The sequence below is a fragment of the Lissotriton vulgaris genome, chromosome 5, assembly GCF_964263255.1.
Source record: "Lissotriton vulgaris chromosome 5, aLisVul1.2, whole genome shotgun sequence".
Classification (NCBI taxonomy): Eukaryota; Metazoa; Chordata; class Amphibia; order Caudata; family Salamandridae; genus Lissotriton; species Lissotriton vulgaris.
The window spans coordinates 1181032676-1181049648 of record NC_141693.1 but is presented as its reverse complement, the minus strand read 5'-3'; the positions used below and the strand labels follow the sequence as shown (position 1 = coordinate 1181049648).

General features: G+C 42.5%; 1 protein-coding gene across 7 annotated transcripts in view; it reads right to left on the bottom strand.

The window, feature by feature from the left end:
* The window catches only part of PLEKHA1 (pleckstrin homology domain containing A1), a 712942-nt gene that overhangs the window by 595300 nt on the left and 100669 nt on the right, over positions 1–16973 (bottom strand). The window lies entirely within an intron of this gene.

The window sequence follows — 16973 nt, the reverse complement described above, 5'->3', positions numbered from 1 at the left end:
AGAATGTTTTAATGAAATAGAAAAGGATTTGAGAAGTCACTCAAAATGTGCCCTAATTTTTCATTCTGCAGCACTAATCATACTTTCTATGGCAAAATATACCCCCTCATGTTGTTTCTTTTTAAATTAAATGTTTTAAGAGTTACCACTTTATTCCAATCAAGATGGCTTCAGGTGTGCCATACCTTTGTAATAAGTAGGACTGTTAGCGCTCTAGTTGTTCTTTAGAACACTCTGGGATATTCTGTCATTGGGCTATACTTGGGCTACATCTGGGTGATATTTGGGCTACATTTGGGCTCTTTTGTCTCTGGTGGCCATTTTGGGAGACTGCATGTCAGAATGTTTTAATGAAATAGAAAAGGATTTGAGAAGTCACTCAAAATGTGCCCTAATTTTTCTTTCTGCAGCACTAATCATAATTCATATGGCAAAATATACCCCCTCATTTTGTTCCTTTTTAAATTAAATGTTTTAAGAGTTACCACTTTATTCCAATCAAGATGGCTTCAGGTGTGCCATACTTTTGTAATAAGTAGGACTGTTAGCGCTCTAGTTGTTCTTTAGAACACTCTGGGACATTCTGTAATTGGGCTATACTTGGGCTACATCTGGGTGATATTTGGGCTACATTTGGGCTCTTTTGTCTCTGGTGGCCATTTTGGGAGACTGCATGTCAGAATTTTTTATTGAAATAGAAGAGGATTTGAAAAGTCACTCAAAATGTGCCCTAATTTTTCTTTCTGCAGCACTAATAATACCTTCTATTGCATAATATACCCCCTCATTTTGTTCCTTTTTAAATTAAATGTTTTAAGAGTTACCACTTTATTCCCATCACGATGGCTCCAGGTGTGCTATACCTTTGTAATAAGTAGGACTGTTAGCGCTCTAGTTGTTCTTTAGAACACTCTGGGACATTCTGTCATTGGGCTATACTTGGGCTACATCTGCTTGATATTTGGGCTACATTTGGGCTCTTTTGTCTCTGGTGGCCATTTTGGGAGACTGCATGTCAGAATGTTTTAATGAAATAGAAAAGGATTTGAGAAGTCACTCAAAATGTGCCCTAATTTTTCATTCTGCAGCACTAATCATACTTTCTATGGCAAAATATAACCCCCTCATGTTGTTTCTTTTTAAATTAAATGTTTTAAGAGTTACCACTTTATTCCAATCAAGATGGCTTCAGGTGTGCCATACCTTTGTAATAAGTAGGACTGTTAGCGCTCTAGTTGTTCTTTAGAACACTCTGGGACATACTGTCATTGGGCTATACTTGGGCTACATCTGGGTGATATTTGGGCTACATTTGGGCTCTTTTGTCTCTGGTGGCCATTTTGGGAGACTGCATGTCAGAATGTTTTAATGAAATAGAAAAGGATTTGAGAAGTCACTCAAAATGTGCCCTAATTTTTCATTCTGCAGCACTAATCATACTTTCTATGGCAAAATATACCCCCTCATGTTGTTTCTTTTTAAATTAAATGTTTTAAGAGTTACCACTTTATTCCAATCAAGATGGCTTCAGGTGTGCCATACCTTTGTAATAAGTAGGACTGTTAGCGCTCTAGTTGTTCTTTAGAACACTCTAGGAGGCTGCAGTAGAACACAAAGGAATCAACTGACAGTCTCTGTCCTTGTTGGATGTACATGTTTTACTGAGAATGTCAGACTTCATTTTCACATGACTGAGAAAGATAATGTGAATTTACAGAAAATATGCTTTCAGTTTAGCTTATAGATTCCCTTCCAAACCACTGTGGGAAAATCATGAGATATTAGCTTTCTTTCAAACAATATTCATGATATCACAGCAGAAGGTTTTTTCACATGGTAAAATTACCTTAGAACCCACCACAATTCCTAAAACGAGTATGGTACCATCAACAAATGATTTATAATGTAACTAAAGTCCTAAAACCCTCTATTAACTACAATGCTTTTTAATGAGGTGCTATCATGTATATTGGTCCCAAGATGGCTGCCAACACTTCTTGGATGAAGTGCTGACAGCCAATCAGATCAGATGTGTGGTTAGGCTCCGCCCAGATATATATCTTTTTGAACCTAAATTACTCAAAATCCACTGGAGCACATATATTGAGACCTAGCAAAGGCACATCGGGCTAACAGTCCCTACAATTTTGCCAAGTTTCGTGCAAATCCATTCAGCCGTTCGAGCTAAAAGTGAGGCCAACCGCCCTATGGAAATTAACATGGGAAAAACGCGTTTTGGGACCCCCCTTTTTTCTCGGCCCCCCCTTGATGAAACCCCCCCAAATTGTCAGGGGCTGCTCAGAAACAAAATGTTCCATTTACCTGAACATTTCAGCCAATTCCGTCCACAAACGCCAAAGTTATTAGACATAGAATTTTCAAAAATCCCATAGAGAAAAAATCCTAACTATATATACCTACTGGCGACCGCCAGTAGGTAATATATATATATATATATATATATATATATATATATATATATATATATATATATATATATATATATATATATATATATATATCTCTATCTCCTACTGGCGGTCGCCAGTAGATAGTTAAAACCTAGTTTCCATTGGAAATCTGCAACATTCTATTTGGAATAACTTTGGCGCCGGAGGAAGAATCTTCGCAAATTTCTTCAAGAAGACGGCATGCTCCGCTCCGCTCCTCTCCTTCTCTGAAAGTTTGGGGGTGATTCGTGAAGCGGGGACCGAGAAAAAAGGTGGTCCCAAAACGTGTTTTCCCCATGCAATTTTCCATAGGACCTTTAGCCGGGGCTACAGCCCGAACGGCTGAACGGAATTACACTAAACTTGGCAAAAAGGTTTGTAGATGGGCCTTTTTGTTAAATGGTGTAAATACGTTCAGTAGTACCTGAGAAAATCGAAAGTAAAATCATAGATATATATTGGAGGTGTTACGGTACGCGTACCCGTAAACGTGCTGTAGGCGTACCTTCCCAAGCACGAGCTGCATGCTGATTGGATGTCAACTGTCTCAACACCGCAAACCAGGAAGTGTTGGCAGCCATCTTGTGCCTCGGTAGAACCGAGGCACAAGAAAACAGAGAAACAAATGCGCAAAACACGCAAAGGGGGCAGGGTAGGTAACATTAATATCATGACCATTCCCCCTTGGGATATATCAGCGGACCCACTGCGCCCTATATCGCATGCTCGTGACCCCCATCGCGATTGCCTCTGTCCTTTCCAGCCGACTATTCGGGGCCAACAGACTAATATGTCTAATCACCATCTAGCTCCAACTATGAATCCTTGAAATTATTGTATACGTAGAACCATTCACTTCTACGATAATTTATCGTATCACGTTACCATGGTAACGGACGATCTCCGGGAGTCTTTTCTCACTACCCATCCCACGTGACACCGGTTACTATAACAACCAGAGTATCAGGAAGTTCCCCGCCCGCGAGGAACCCGAGTTAGACGCCGAGCTTTGAGCCGACCGGTAAGCCCATCTACCCACCGGCGTTACAATATAACTATATAATCATTCTTCCGCGCTAACCCACTATAATGACGCCTCATTGTGCTCTCCTTGCCCCACAGAAACCGCGCCTGATTTATTCAGCAACCCTCCTCAAATTACATAATACACCAGCGGACTTTCAAGCCATTCGGTAAGCTCCACCCCGGTTTGAATTTTCAATCGAGTCTTGGCTATACAAGGTCCAATCCTAAGTGTTGTTTCCCCTTTTGGATAGATTGTTCGAGTGGCTCTCCGTCCAGCACTAGGACCCAACAGGGAATCCGGACTTTACCTTATTAGTAAGTCCCCTGGCAATTTCTTGTATTTAGTTGGTAGATTTAATCAGATAACTATAATTCTAATGAGTGTAATTATGATTTCTCTTAAGGTTTTGAACCAATGTCATGGACCTTTTTCTGGAATAACTCCATTCCCAATCGGATGTACGCAGGTACGTCTACTGTTTACCCTACCCACCTAGACCAGACAAAAGACTTGTCCAGTATATAATTAATTAAATAATCCTTTTAATACTAGGTTGGCTGCCCCTACTATACCGCCCGTCCTGAAGAAGACCCATGTGCAAGGAATTCGACTAATCCTGCTTTCCAAGGGTCGAAACGTCGACATACATCCCTACCCTCCATCAGCCCCGCTCAACCCACTATTCTTGCATAAAATGGACATTGGGGCATGTTTTTTGAAACTGTGACATTGATTAACCGTTTATTTTGTCCACTACTGAACATTGGAATTTTATTATTACCATCTGATCAATTTCGCGCTTTTATTGTCACTAAACCCTCCCCCCACCCTACCTTCACTATATCACTTCCCCTCCAACCCCAGGGGCACCTATACCACTACAATTGTATACGCTTTGTGAATGTGTAATATCGCTCTTTTCCTATAATGTGATTAAAACATTATAGAGGTATTTTCTTTGTTGATTAGCATTATTCTAATAATTTATGTAATTACATGTTCTTTCTTTCACTGGGACCCCCTACTCTTATCGGTAGAACCGAGGCACAAGAAAACAGAGAAACAAATGCGCAAAACACGCAAAGGGGGCAGGGTAGGCACACCCTGACCCCCTAGGCCTGCTCAGGGGGTCCCACAAGAATCTCCAAGGTCTAAAAAAATAATGTATTTATTTTTTTTAACGCGGGGTTCGCTTACGGTTGCGTACCCCGTGAAAAACCACAAAAAAATGGTCTGTTTTTTAAATTAGCCCCCGGGGGACCAAATCCCGGGGGCAAAATTTGAGGGACCGTCAGCCCCCCCCTCCCCCCAGGCTACCTTTAAAAAAAAATAGATAAAAATCCTGGGGGGGGGGAGCTGTTTGCCCCCCCACACGCCCCGGGGCTCTAATTTTGAAAATAGGGGGTCCGTGACGGACCCCCAAGCCCCGGGTACCACCACCCTCCGGGGCTTTTCTATGTTGGGAGGGGGGGCCGCGAGGCCCACCTCCTGGAGCCTTTGATGGCCCTGGGGATCGCCACCTCCCCGGGGCCGGCTCCTGCAGTGTCCTAGGGTGCCTACCCCCGGGACACTGCTGTTTGCTATGGTAGGGTTGGAGCCTCGCGGCTCCCACCCTACCATAGCAAACTGCTTTTCGTCAGAGAGAGCAGCATGTCAGCTGCTCTCTCTGACGAAAAGCAATGCCGGCTCCCAAAGGACGTGGGGAGCCGGCTGGGATCGTGGGGGCATTGGGGCTCCACCCCACGATCCCCAACGTTTTTTTTTTTAACCCCGGGGGATGGGGTCCCTGGGGATTATATAAAAATTGTAATAGACGCTATTTTTTTTTTACGATAGATTTACCGTGCGCGTACGGTGTGAATTACGTACAACGTACGGTGCAAAGCTTACCTAAGCAAGAAAAAGTAAAATATTTTTAGATATTTATGAAGTGTATGTGTTTAGATGTTTGGTGGCTCTAAAAAGAGCCGTTGTGTTTATTGGTAGATGTTAGTACCTACAAGTAAGTACTGATGCAGAGTCTTAAGTTTATGATGAAGACGGTTTCCCTCATCTGTAAAATGTACACCATCTCTCCTATAGATGTCATGCATATTGAAGCGTAGATTATTGTAAATGGAACCCATTCTATAGTCTCGGAGAAAGGCAGAAACAGATTTATTCACATGTTTCCTAGCTTTCTCAATCTGTGGACTATATTGTTTGGACAGGTTTCATTTCTGCCTTTGGCATATATTAGAATAGACAAAGGAAGTTTGGGGGAAAAGTGTCATCAGTTGTTAAAAGGTGTCCTTCATAAACATTTCCAGACCTACCCCAGTGAAAGTGCCTAGGTCATTGACACCACAGTGCACAATTATGAGGCCAGGGTGTTGGAGATGCATAAAGGATTTCATCAATTGCATCAATTGCTGCCACTTTAACACTCTCTGCCCAATACATTTAATGTCTACATTTGATAAACCTAGGTCTTTGCGAGTTCCTTTCTGTTGTGCATACATTTCACTCTAGAACATCTAGCTGTGTCCCACAATCCACACTTTACACATCTTGAAGAGAGGTCTGGATGCACTCAGATGGTCTCTGTAAATGAAAGGGCAGTTTGAAGTTTTTTTTTCTAAAATGGTGGTTAAGTGGACTTTTGAAAAAATCAATGAACTGATTGGTTGTTTGAAATATAATTAGCTACAAAACTAGGGTGCAATTTTCTGTTTTTTAAAAGCCTGTTATTTATTGGTTAAGTAAAAGTGATAGAAAAGAACACTACTTTAGATAAGCTAGTATATTGAGAAGTCAAGCACACTTGCTGTTTTGATTTGCAACAATGTATGATGAACTTTTGTGAGCTCAGTTAGGTGTTCCCTGAAGTGTTTCTATGGTAACTGGCAGAATGTGGAATGGGGGAAGAGTTGAAAGTTTTGTCAGTTGGAAAGGGTTAAAAAGTTCAAGCAATAGAAAAATATTTCATTTTGAATTTAATGTGGGAATAAATGTGATTTGTAATGAATTTGTGCATGTGTGTAGATTGAGTGTGTAGATTGATAGGAAAAGTTTGCTGTTTGGTATAGTACTTTTTTTTTATCTCCTAGGGTTGATTAGGGAGTTTTTCAATGATCCTCAATGTCAAAATCTTTTTTTTTCCTTGCTTAGGTACGCTTCCGGGACGATTTACAGACTGTGCACCGTACGCGTACAGTAAATCTATCGTAAAAAAAAAATAGCCTCTTTTGCTCATTTTTAATATTCCCCGGGGACCCCATCCCCCTGGGCTTCAACTTTATGTTTCGGGGGGCTGATGGCCCCCCTCAGCCCCGGGGACCGCCACCCCCCGGGGCTCTAATATTGAAAAAAGGGGGGTCCATGACGGCCCCGCGGACCACCACCCCCCGGGACGTGGGGAGCCGGCTGAGACCGTGGGGGCATTGGGGCTCCCCCCACGGTCCCAACGTTTATTTTTAACCCCAGGGGATGGGGTCCCCGGGGGTTATAAAAAATGTGTAATAGACGCTATTTTTATTTACGATAGATTTACAGTACGCGTACCGTGTAAACTCTGTAAGTCGTTCCGTAAGCATACCAAACCAAGTAAAAATCAATTTAAAAAATAAATTTTACAGATATCTTTCAATTTTATATGTTTATGTGTTGGTTGGTTCTAATGAAACCTTTTCTGTTTATTAGTACTTGTAAGTAAATACTTAACCATAGTCTAAAGTTATTGAGGAGCAGTGTTTTACAGTGTGCTGAACTTTTGATCTCTGTTGACAGTCGACTTTTGATTTATCTGTTGGGGGTAGGGTGGAAAGTTATGTCACTTGGAAAGGTTTGAATTATTAAAGCAATAGAAATGTGTGTTTGGTTTTGAATTATTGTGTGACGGAATTTGATTTGTTAATAATGTGTATATAAGTGTAAATTGAAAGGGAAAATGTGCCATTTGTTGGTTCCTGCTGCAAGCACTAAAGCAGAGAGATTCTGTGTGAGACTATCTGCTGTGTGAGTGGCATTCTTCTTAATCATCCAAACAATTTGAAAGGTGAGTTGATGACTTCAAAGGGATTGTATTAGGTGCATTTTATTTTTAGTAAGAGTAATGTGTTTATTTTTGTAAAGTTTGTAGAATCATATTCTGAGTTTGTCTGCTTTTGGATTATTATTGTGGTAAAATCATTTGGTAAGTTAAAGTGTTTAGTTAGTCATCTTTGTGGAATAAAGAGCAGTACTAAAAAATGTAGAATGTGTGCAGTCACTTATATAATGCCCCAGTCAGTATACATAGACTGCTGCATACAGTCTTGTATAAATGAAAGAATATTTGCACCTTTTTTTATAATCTCGCCTGTCTCTCCTCACAGTCTACCTCTCTCTGCTTACACTGTCCTCTTTCTTCTGATATTGTGTCATGTTTGGATGTAATGCTGGCCAAAAATTAATGCTGCAAATTGGAAATGTATTTTGAAAATGATTCAGGTTTCGGCACTGTAATGTAGTGCTCATATACATGGGCTGTGTTCTGTCTCTTAAACGTTTTAGTGTGGTAAATGTGTTTTGGTAAAATGTATTGTTTTAAAAATTTTGTCCAGGATCATACTGAGTATCTGTGTAAATTAAAGAATTATATTTGCACCTTTTTCTATAATCTCGCCTGTCTCTCCTCACAGTCTACCTCTCTCTGCTTATACTGTCTTCTCTTTTCTGATATTTCCACTCTTTCCTTATTTTCACTTGTCTTTCTTGATAGTGCTGTTTCTTTTCAAACTGTCTCATGTGTTCTTAGTCTCCCTCTGTCGTCATGGTCTTTCCTGTCCCCTAATGTTCCCCCATCTTTTTATACTCCCTCCTCTGCCCTCTTAATTCTCTCTATTTCATCATACCTCCTCTTAGCAATGCTCCACTCAATATAGATAGAGTGCTGCATACACTCTTGGGCAATTTACAAGCACCTTGGGCCTCTTTCTTCTTGTATTGTGTCCCATGTTTGGATGTAATGCTGACCAAAAAGTAATGCTATCAAATTTAATTTTTATGTTTGTAATAAAAATGTAATTCATACAAAAAAAATTTAGATTTAGTTTTATTATTTTACAATACAATATGCAATATAAATAAAACAAAATAATATGTAAATATTTATTACAAAAATGAGGAAAATTAGTAAAAAAAAAAAATAGTTGTCATTAATACATTTAAGAATTATCATTTACAAAACCTTTGAAATTCATTGAAAAAACCATAGGTTTCAACACACATTATAGTTAACTGGACATTTCACTCATACAAAACCATTGAAATTCCCCCGTTATAGTTAACTATAACTCGCGCGCCCGCACTGCACTGCTGATGACGTCACATATTACATCACTCATGACATGGTCAGTGACATCACTCATAACATCACTGATGACATCTAAAAAAAAATATATATATATATGTATGTTTACACCAGACTAATCCTTAGATTTGGTAAGACGCATGAATATATATATTTATATGCATAAAATTTTATAAATGCTACGGGGTCTCCGCACATGGACAGGACTATTCAGTGCGTAGGACTATTGATGAGTATCCCCAGCAAGAGAAGTACTTTTTCTCACCTGCACTCTGCACGGACAATAAAACCTCCGGTGTGTCATATGACCAGGTTGGGAAAACAGGATGGATGGCTTCACCCACGTCATCTCATTATATGCAGACTACATTGTACTCTATCAGGGGCGGTGGGTGACATTTAAAAGGGGTGGGGCGCAAAGTGATTTGCATACAGCACCGCAGCGAGCGATCCCGAACCCCAAAAGGGGGGTGTGGGGGAGATTACCCCCTCAAGAAAATTTTGAAGAAAAATCGTGCATTTTCAAGCAAATTTGAGAAAGCAGGAAGGTTAATAAAGCAATTGTGAAAGTGCAATTATTACATTAATAGATGGCAGAATAGGTAGCTGCTTATTCAGTATAACCACAGGGATTCATACATTCCGTCCTATTATGCTCAGGTGCTGAATTCAGACTATAAGACTTTCATGAAAATCTTAGCTCTAAGAGTAGAAGAAGTTGCACAGCAGTTGGGAAACAGCCTTCACAAAGCAGAGGACAAGATGAACTAAATCTTTTTGTAGTCATTAGATCCCTGTTTATCTATGTACACACACTTTATGGATGGGTTGGTGGATGCACAGGTTGGATGTGAATGAATGAGTGGTTAGGCTGAACTCTGGGATGGGTTGATGGATGGATAGATGGATGGGTTAGTTGGGTGGTGAGATGATTTGGAAGGATGGATGAATTAATGAGTTGGTTGAATTGGTGACTCAGTGGATAGGAGAGTTGAATAGGTGGATGAATGAGTTGAGTCGATGTCTGGGGTGGGTGGATGGGTGAGATGAAGTGGGTAAATGAGTAACTTGTTTGGACGGATTGATGTAACGTGTTGCTATTATCTTTAAGTGATGTGTAGTGATGTATCTTAGGTCCAATGCTAATGGAACTTGACTGGTAGAATTTTCATGTCATTTTCGATGGTGACAAACAGTCTAACATCTAATAAGCCATACTTGAGAAACATTTGCTAACCTGCAAGAGTTTAAGAAGGATATCCACTAGCAAAGCTTGAAAACAAGGTGCCATGTAGACATCAGGACAGCCAGCACTAGGGCTGGTCCATGTTTAAGAGTGAATGCGGATCTGCTCCCTCTCACTGCGCTCATCCTGCCACTCTGATCTCCCCAGGATGGGATAAGGGCTGCGCTGCTGGGTCAAGTTGCCCTTTGGAGATACACTGAACCAAATTATTGGCTGAAAGGAGTGCACTGAGCTACGCATCAAAAACCTGACCCATGGGAGGAACCAATGCTGCCAACAAGTACCCAATCGTGCCATACATGCTTACGACCGAACTGGGAACGCAAACCAGCCCTGCCAATTAAGTCGGACCGGCTGTGGGGAGGGGGGGGGGGGGAGGGGGGGGGGATTTGAGTCCCAGCTCTCCCACGTGACCATACTGTGTGGGGTCGCAACTGAAAATATTATCCACGGTCGGTCATTACACACATTAGCCCCGCTCAGCATATATCTGTACTACATCTCCATTCCTTTATTTTTGGCCACCCTCAACCCACCTTGCTGTGAGCTCCCTCCGGCTCGAGGCTCAGGCTCACCCTTCACTTGTCGCAACTGGTATACAGCACTATCACTTACATCATTTGCCCAAAGCAGGGACCTCAAGCACTTAAGCCCAGCTAATCACCACCTTGAACCTCCCAAAACGCCACCTCATTCACAGATGTCCACCTCTGCACAACAACAGGTCTCACTTCTTTGTGAGGGAAGCTCACACACTTACAGGTCGAGTTGAGCTCTCACTCATAGCAGTGTAAATTAACTATACGTGAGAGACTGTCCAGAACTTTAGTGTCGATAACTTTTGGGGAAGGTAGAGAGTTTATGAAGCTGCCTCAACACCTGGGGATCTCTCCATTTCCAGTGAGTCTAAAGTGCTGTTTCACCCATGCTTGTAAAGGAAGAAACTACTTTGAGTGACGTTTTGGTGTATTTACTCTGTAGCACAGTCAGAAACATCTTTTTTTTGCAGCGTGTAGTCTTAACCATGGTAAAGACGAGCTCCGTCCTTGACGCCCCTTGCCCACACTCTGATATTGTGCGTAACATCATTATGCGTTATGTGACTGACTGACTGTGCCCCCTCCCGCTCCGCCGCCCGTCCTTTCTCTCTGCCTGTCTACGGAGCTGGCACGGCCCATGGCCCCCCTCTCTTACAAATGGCTGGCCTCGTGGGCCAGAGAGGCAGCGAGCGAGGAGTGCTGTTAAAATGGATAATTTCACTATCCCTGCTCATGTATTTTACTCATGAACGACCACACAAAGCAAACTAGAACAAACAGTGCGTGTGGCCTGTTGTTTGACCCACTCTCCCCCGTCCCTTCCGCTCACCTCCGAACTTCGGCGGAGATAACCAGGCCAAGGACGTAACGGACTAGTCTGTTATTACATGATGATTTAGACACAAAACTGAAAACTCCACTATTAACCCCATAGCACCGCAGTATATAATATATCCGAACAAAGTTAGGACGGAACTGCATACACCCCGGGCCCCGGCCTCTAATGACATTTATTTATCCTCCGACCTGCTAAAATAAAAAACAAGTTAGTACAACTGGGATACTCACTAAAAGAAGTCGACAAGCAAAGCACAGGGCAGGCTGGTGATGCGCACAGTCCACTCCACTCCACACACACCACGAGGCGAGTCCCAGGCCCCCAGAACCGGATCAACGTCAGCAGCACCGTGAATGGCCAATCACTTCATGAAGTCAGACACAGTGATTGGCCATTGTGCAGTGCGGCTAAGCCACCCACACGCGGCATTCAAAAATGGATTGCCCTGCCCTGCTGCGAGGTGACCGGCTAATCCTGGCGCTGCATGCAGCACCAGGATTGGCTTGGGGGGCACACTAACTGCTCGCCCTGTCTCGTCCTTTTACGCCGGGGGCTGCCGCCCGGTTTAACCAGCACCCCCCTCACTAGCTGTAATGGGGGAACTTTCATGCGCATGCGCGGGCTTGATTCAGCCCCAAGAAGCACTTGCGCCTTAGGTCTGCCTGCAGTGTCTGACTAATGTACGTGGACTCATCCTGCTGTCACTTAGACCAGCCCCACCCGCCCCCCTGCGCAGCGCACTCCTGTTTCAGTCGGGTGCTGCCAGGATTCCCGACGGCGCTCCGATAATCCGGATATTCAATTTTAAAAATACACTGACATTTATTTTACTTGCAGCCGTGGATCCTTGGGCTGGTGGGGCTACGACCATACGCCCCAATGGACGCACCGCGGCTGTACTCTATGTGACAGAATGCAGGGAGAGACTGCCAACCCTGTAAATAAACTACACGGCTTCAGGGGAACAATCAGGTCTCTGAATAAACATGGCCAAGTCGTGCCTCTTCCTACCAACTCAAAGGGAGCAGAGAGAATCAAGCTGATGGCATTGCAGGCACGGCAGTTAGCACCACTGGTGTTTAGATATCTAGAGGTAAGAATAAACAAGTGTGGAAAATTGTATTTTAAAATTGACATCTGTTTGGTCAGTTTGTTCTATAAACCAACGTTTTGCTTAATCGGAAAAAGCTGTAACCTTTCACCCATTTATTCTAGTTGATGGTTGAAATGTTCGTGTGACTATAAATTATCTTCTTAAAAATGTTCCTCAGGATCTGTGAGTTGCCTTGTGGCTCCAAATGTTCTTATCCGCATAATGAGTAATGTGTTTGTCAGCGTCTGCTTTGTAAACCCAAGGTGCGCCTATAATTAACCTTTGGACTTGGTATACACTCACTCAGTCTAGTGTAAATGTCTAAGTAACTTGAGAAATGCACCCCGAGTGGGATGGGTATACTTAGACGTGAGTCCCATGCACTCCACATCACTGGATTCAAGCAAGCCGGGCTGAAGATGGCTGGAATGCCAGAAACCGGTCCTCGGAAGCTTGTTTCCGGTCCAGGGAAGGCATGGCTTAGCAGTTCGGGCTGGACTGTTCCCATGAGGCACAGGGTCAGACTGATTTGCATATGGCCATGTCTGAACTGGGGTGGTGTGGAGTGCAAAAAAACGATGGATTTAGGCCCAGATCTCTGCACTGGGGTGAATGTATGACATTGTTCTGCATTCTGTCCATCACTTGTGGTTTTTGCATTTGTCACCCCGAGTGGGATGGGTATGCTCAGACGTGAGTCCCATGAACTCCACACCACTGGATTCAAGCAAGCGAGGCTGAAGACTGCTGGAATGCCAGAAACCGGTCCTCGGAAGCTTGTTTCCGGTCCAGGGAAGACATGGCTTGGCAGTTCGGGCTGGACTGTTCCCCTGAGGCACAGGGTCAGACTGATTTGCTTATGGCCATGTCTGAGCTGGGGTGGTGTGTAGTGCAAAAAAACGATGGATTTAAGCCCAGATCTCTGTACTGGGGTGAATGTATGACATTGTTCTGCATTCTGTCCATCACCTGTGGTTTTTACATAAGTAACTTGAGAAGCCTTTGTAGTGGTTCATTCTTTCATGGCCATCTTAGTCTGTGAAGTGGTGCACCTGCTCGAGCAAAATAAATAGTATTTTGTATATTCAGTAGCCTCTGACAGCTGGTTTTCTTTCATATGCAAGTGGAAGATTTGGAAACGATAATGAGCACACTTCCACAACTGGCACTCAAGATGGGACCACTCTGAGGGACATCCACCAGCTTTGAGACTTGTCGCGGAGAAGCGACTTGGGACCAACTAATTGAGGGGCACTGTGCATCAAGGAGACAAAGTTTCTCAACAGCTGCCATCTGAAGTCCCACACAGGCCTCCCAAGAACCGGATTTCCCTGCAAAAGAACCACGAGCTGAGTTTTTGGGGGGAAAAGGCATTTTCCCAGCGTGAGTCAGACGATAAAGGCAGACTACATATTGGTGAGATTGTTCTAGTGCATTTTTCTTTTGAATGGTTGCTAAGTTAGAGGAATATAGAGAATATAAATGGGGAATGATTTGTACCAAGATAAAAAAACACATTTAAAAATGTTGTTGTTGTGTAGGCACAGGGAAGAGGTTAGATGAAGCGGTACCTCCTCCTGTTGATGACAGCCCAGGCTGGATTTGATTGTAAAAAAAAGTAGTAACTATGAACGTATACAACTACTTACGGAATAAATATACTAAGGCAAATAAAGAGTTGCAATTTCCAAGAAATTGAACTTTTGATCTTGGGGAATTACAGTATTTCCAAGAATGTTTCATGCAGAAAAAGTTTTTCCCTCCAATGTCTGTGGTTTTTAAAATTTGTGGGAATTATGCACAAACGTTAGCAATGAAACAGAAAAAGAAAAAAGAGCAACAGAAAAATGGAACTGTGCAGGCTAAGGCATCAGAACATGATGGTAAAAAAATACAAGAAGGTATGGAACAGATAGATGTTTTATATCCCAAAAAGACAAATGTGAAAACAAGGAGGGAGACCCATTATTGGACAAACTGCTTGACCAACAGCCCCCGTATAATTCTGCGCAGTATCCACCACCCATGCTTAATATGCTCCCAGGAGCAGTACCTGCACAACAACCTCCTCAGATACCACTACCCGTACCGACCAATCGACACATCTAGTGCAGAATTTGTCTACTGCCCATACAGCCTTTGCATCACAGTCTGGACCCCAAACTATACTCCTTCCAGTACAACATGAGGACCGTCCTCCTCAACATTCCCTCCCCAAAGGGGGGTCCTGGTCTACCCTGTGCCCCCAAAAATATTTCTTGAAAGAGGGAAATACCAGACTAAGAGGTTGTCATGCGAAATGGATCATCATATAATTTCTAGAGCTCAATTAGATGAGTGAGAAAGAAGCATTGGAATGCTGGAGCTCCGGGCTTATACCAGCCATTTTAAGCCTGGAGCCACTCCATTGTTTTCAATGGAGCTTCCAACATTCCAATGTTCTAATAAGAACATGGCATACACATAGATGGACAAAGAGCCCCAAAATAAGAAAAACGCTTGTCACACTTTCAAAGGTATTAGGCTGCCGAATTAATAGCACTGACCCGCGCCTGCGAATTGCCAGAGGGATTGACAGTTAATATATATACTGATATCTAGTATGCTTTCAGAGTGGCCCACAATTTTGGGAGGTTATGGGTGGAGAGAGGATTCATTACGTCCAGTGGGGCAAAATACAGCATGCCATCTATTCACTAGGTTGTTGAATGCTACCACTCTACTAAAGAAAGTTGCAATAGTGAAGTGTGTCGTACACAGAAAGGTGACAGATGCAGTAGGACAGGGAAACACATGTGCAGACGAAGTAGTCAAGAACACTGCCGTAACTGTTAACTCACTGACATATGTAGTAATGGTTGTTGATCATGAAGAAAATACCTATGATCCCTATGCTTACGTAAAGGAGATACAAGCATTAGCTGATGAAAAAGAAAAGAAAGGATGGAAGGATAGGAGCTATGTTTTTAGTAACCACATGGGAGGTTTGGTAAATGGGAAGCCACTTGCTAAATGGATACTGCCAGATAGCTTTGTGTTATCAATGGTTCAAATGGTACATGGCCCTTCACACATTGCTGCGGTAGGTATCACCAACACAATCCTCAAAATATGGTAGAACAGCAATGTAGGGAAGACAGCAGTTAATTTCTGTAAAAATTGTATTGTGTGCGCTCAATACAATGTAGGAAAAAGAATACCACTACCCAAGGCCATTTTCGAATTCCACAATATCCTTTTGAGTATCTCCAGGTGGATTATATCCAGATGCCCCCTTGAAGTGGGAAACAATATCTTTTAGTTTTGATGTGCAGTTTTAACAAATGGGTAGAAGCTTTCCCACTGAAAGACCACTAAAGTATTGTTGAAGGGATACTTTCCGAAATTCTGATTGCCCAGAAGCCTTTGGAGTGATAACAGGGCACCTTTCTCAAATGAAATAATGGAATCAGTGTGCCAAGGTTTAGGCATTAGACAAAAGTTCCATTCAATATATCATGCAAAAGCAGCAGGCTTACTGGAAAGATATAATGCCACTTTGAAGAGTAAATTGACAAAAATATGTACATCTAGTAAATTGAGTTGGTCGGCTGCTTTACCTTTAGCACAATGAGAAATACAGTGAAAATAAAGAGTAGGTTCCATCCAAGCTTCGTAACTTGTCTTCCTCTGCATTGTTGGAATACTGTAAGGAACTGACCAATGCCTCTCTGCTATTTATCAACAGGTTAGAAACATTTGGTTCCCGCCTTTGGAAGGAGAAGTACACACTATAAGGCCAGGGGACTGGGTGCTCACCAAGAATTTTGTGAGGAAAAAGTCTCCAGCCCAGATGGAAAGGGCCGGTACAAATATTGTTGGTTACACAAACTGCAGTGTGGTGTGATAGTCATAAGACCTGGATTCATTTGTCCAACCCCACCGTTTTGGCCTGAGTAACCTTTGGAAGGAGACAGCTTGAGCCATGACTGTTGAGTGCCCACTGCAAAAAGATTTGACACAAAACCAACTGCGCAACGGTATACCTTACGACCAAGGAATTTGAAGGATTAGATAGGAAAGTGCTTAGGACGGAACAAGCACCAACTGCCAGGCACTCAAGAGTGCCACCTTTAATGGACTAACTTGTGCAGGAAGGTTAGTAAAATAAGGACATTGCAGACTATCACCTGCAAGAATCGAGCTCCATCCCTTTGGCCACCCTACGACCCCTGCTGAGAGGGAAGAAATACACGTTTTACTACCAGTAAATAATGCTGCGGGGGGAAAGAGAGGACTATTAATTATTTTTATTGTATTAGTTATTTCAATTATGATTTTTGCTTTAACATGGTATTTTGAAGAAAATTACTGTACATTCTATAATACCCAAAACTACGCCTGTGCCACAGCACTTCCATTTTACCTTATACTCATCACATTTATCCCATCTAATAACTTTCCACGAA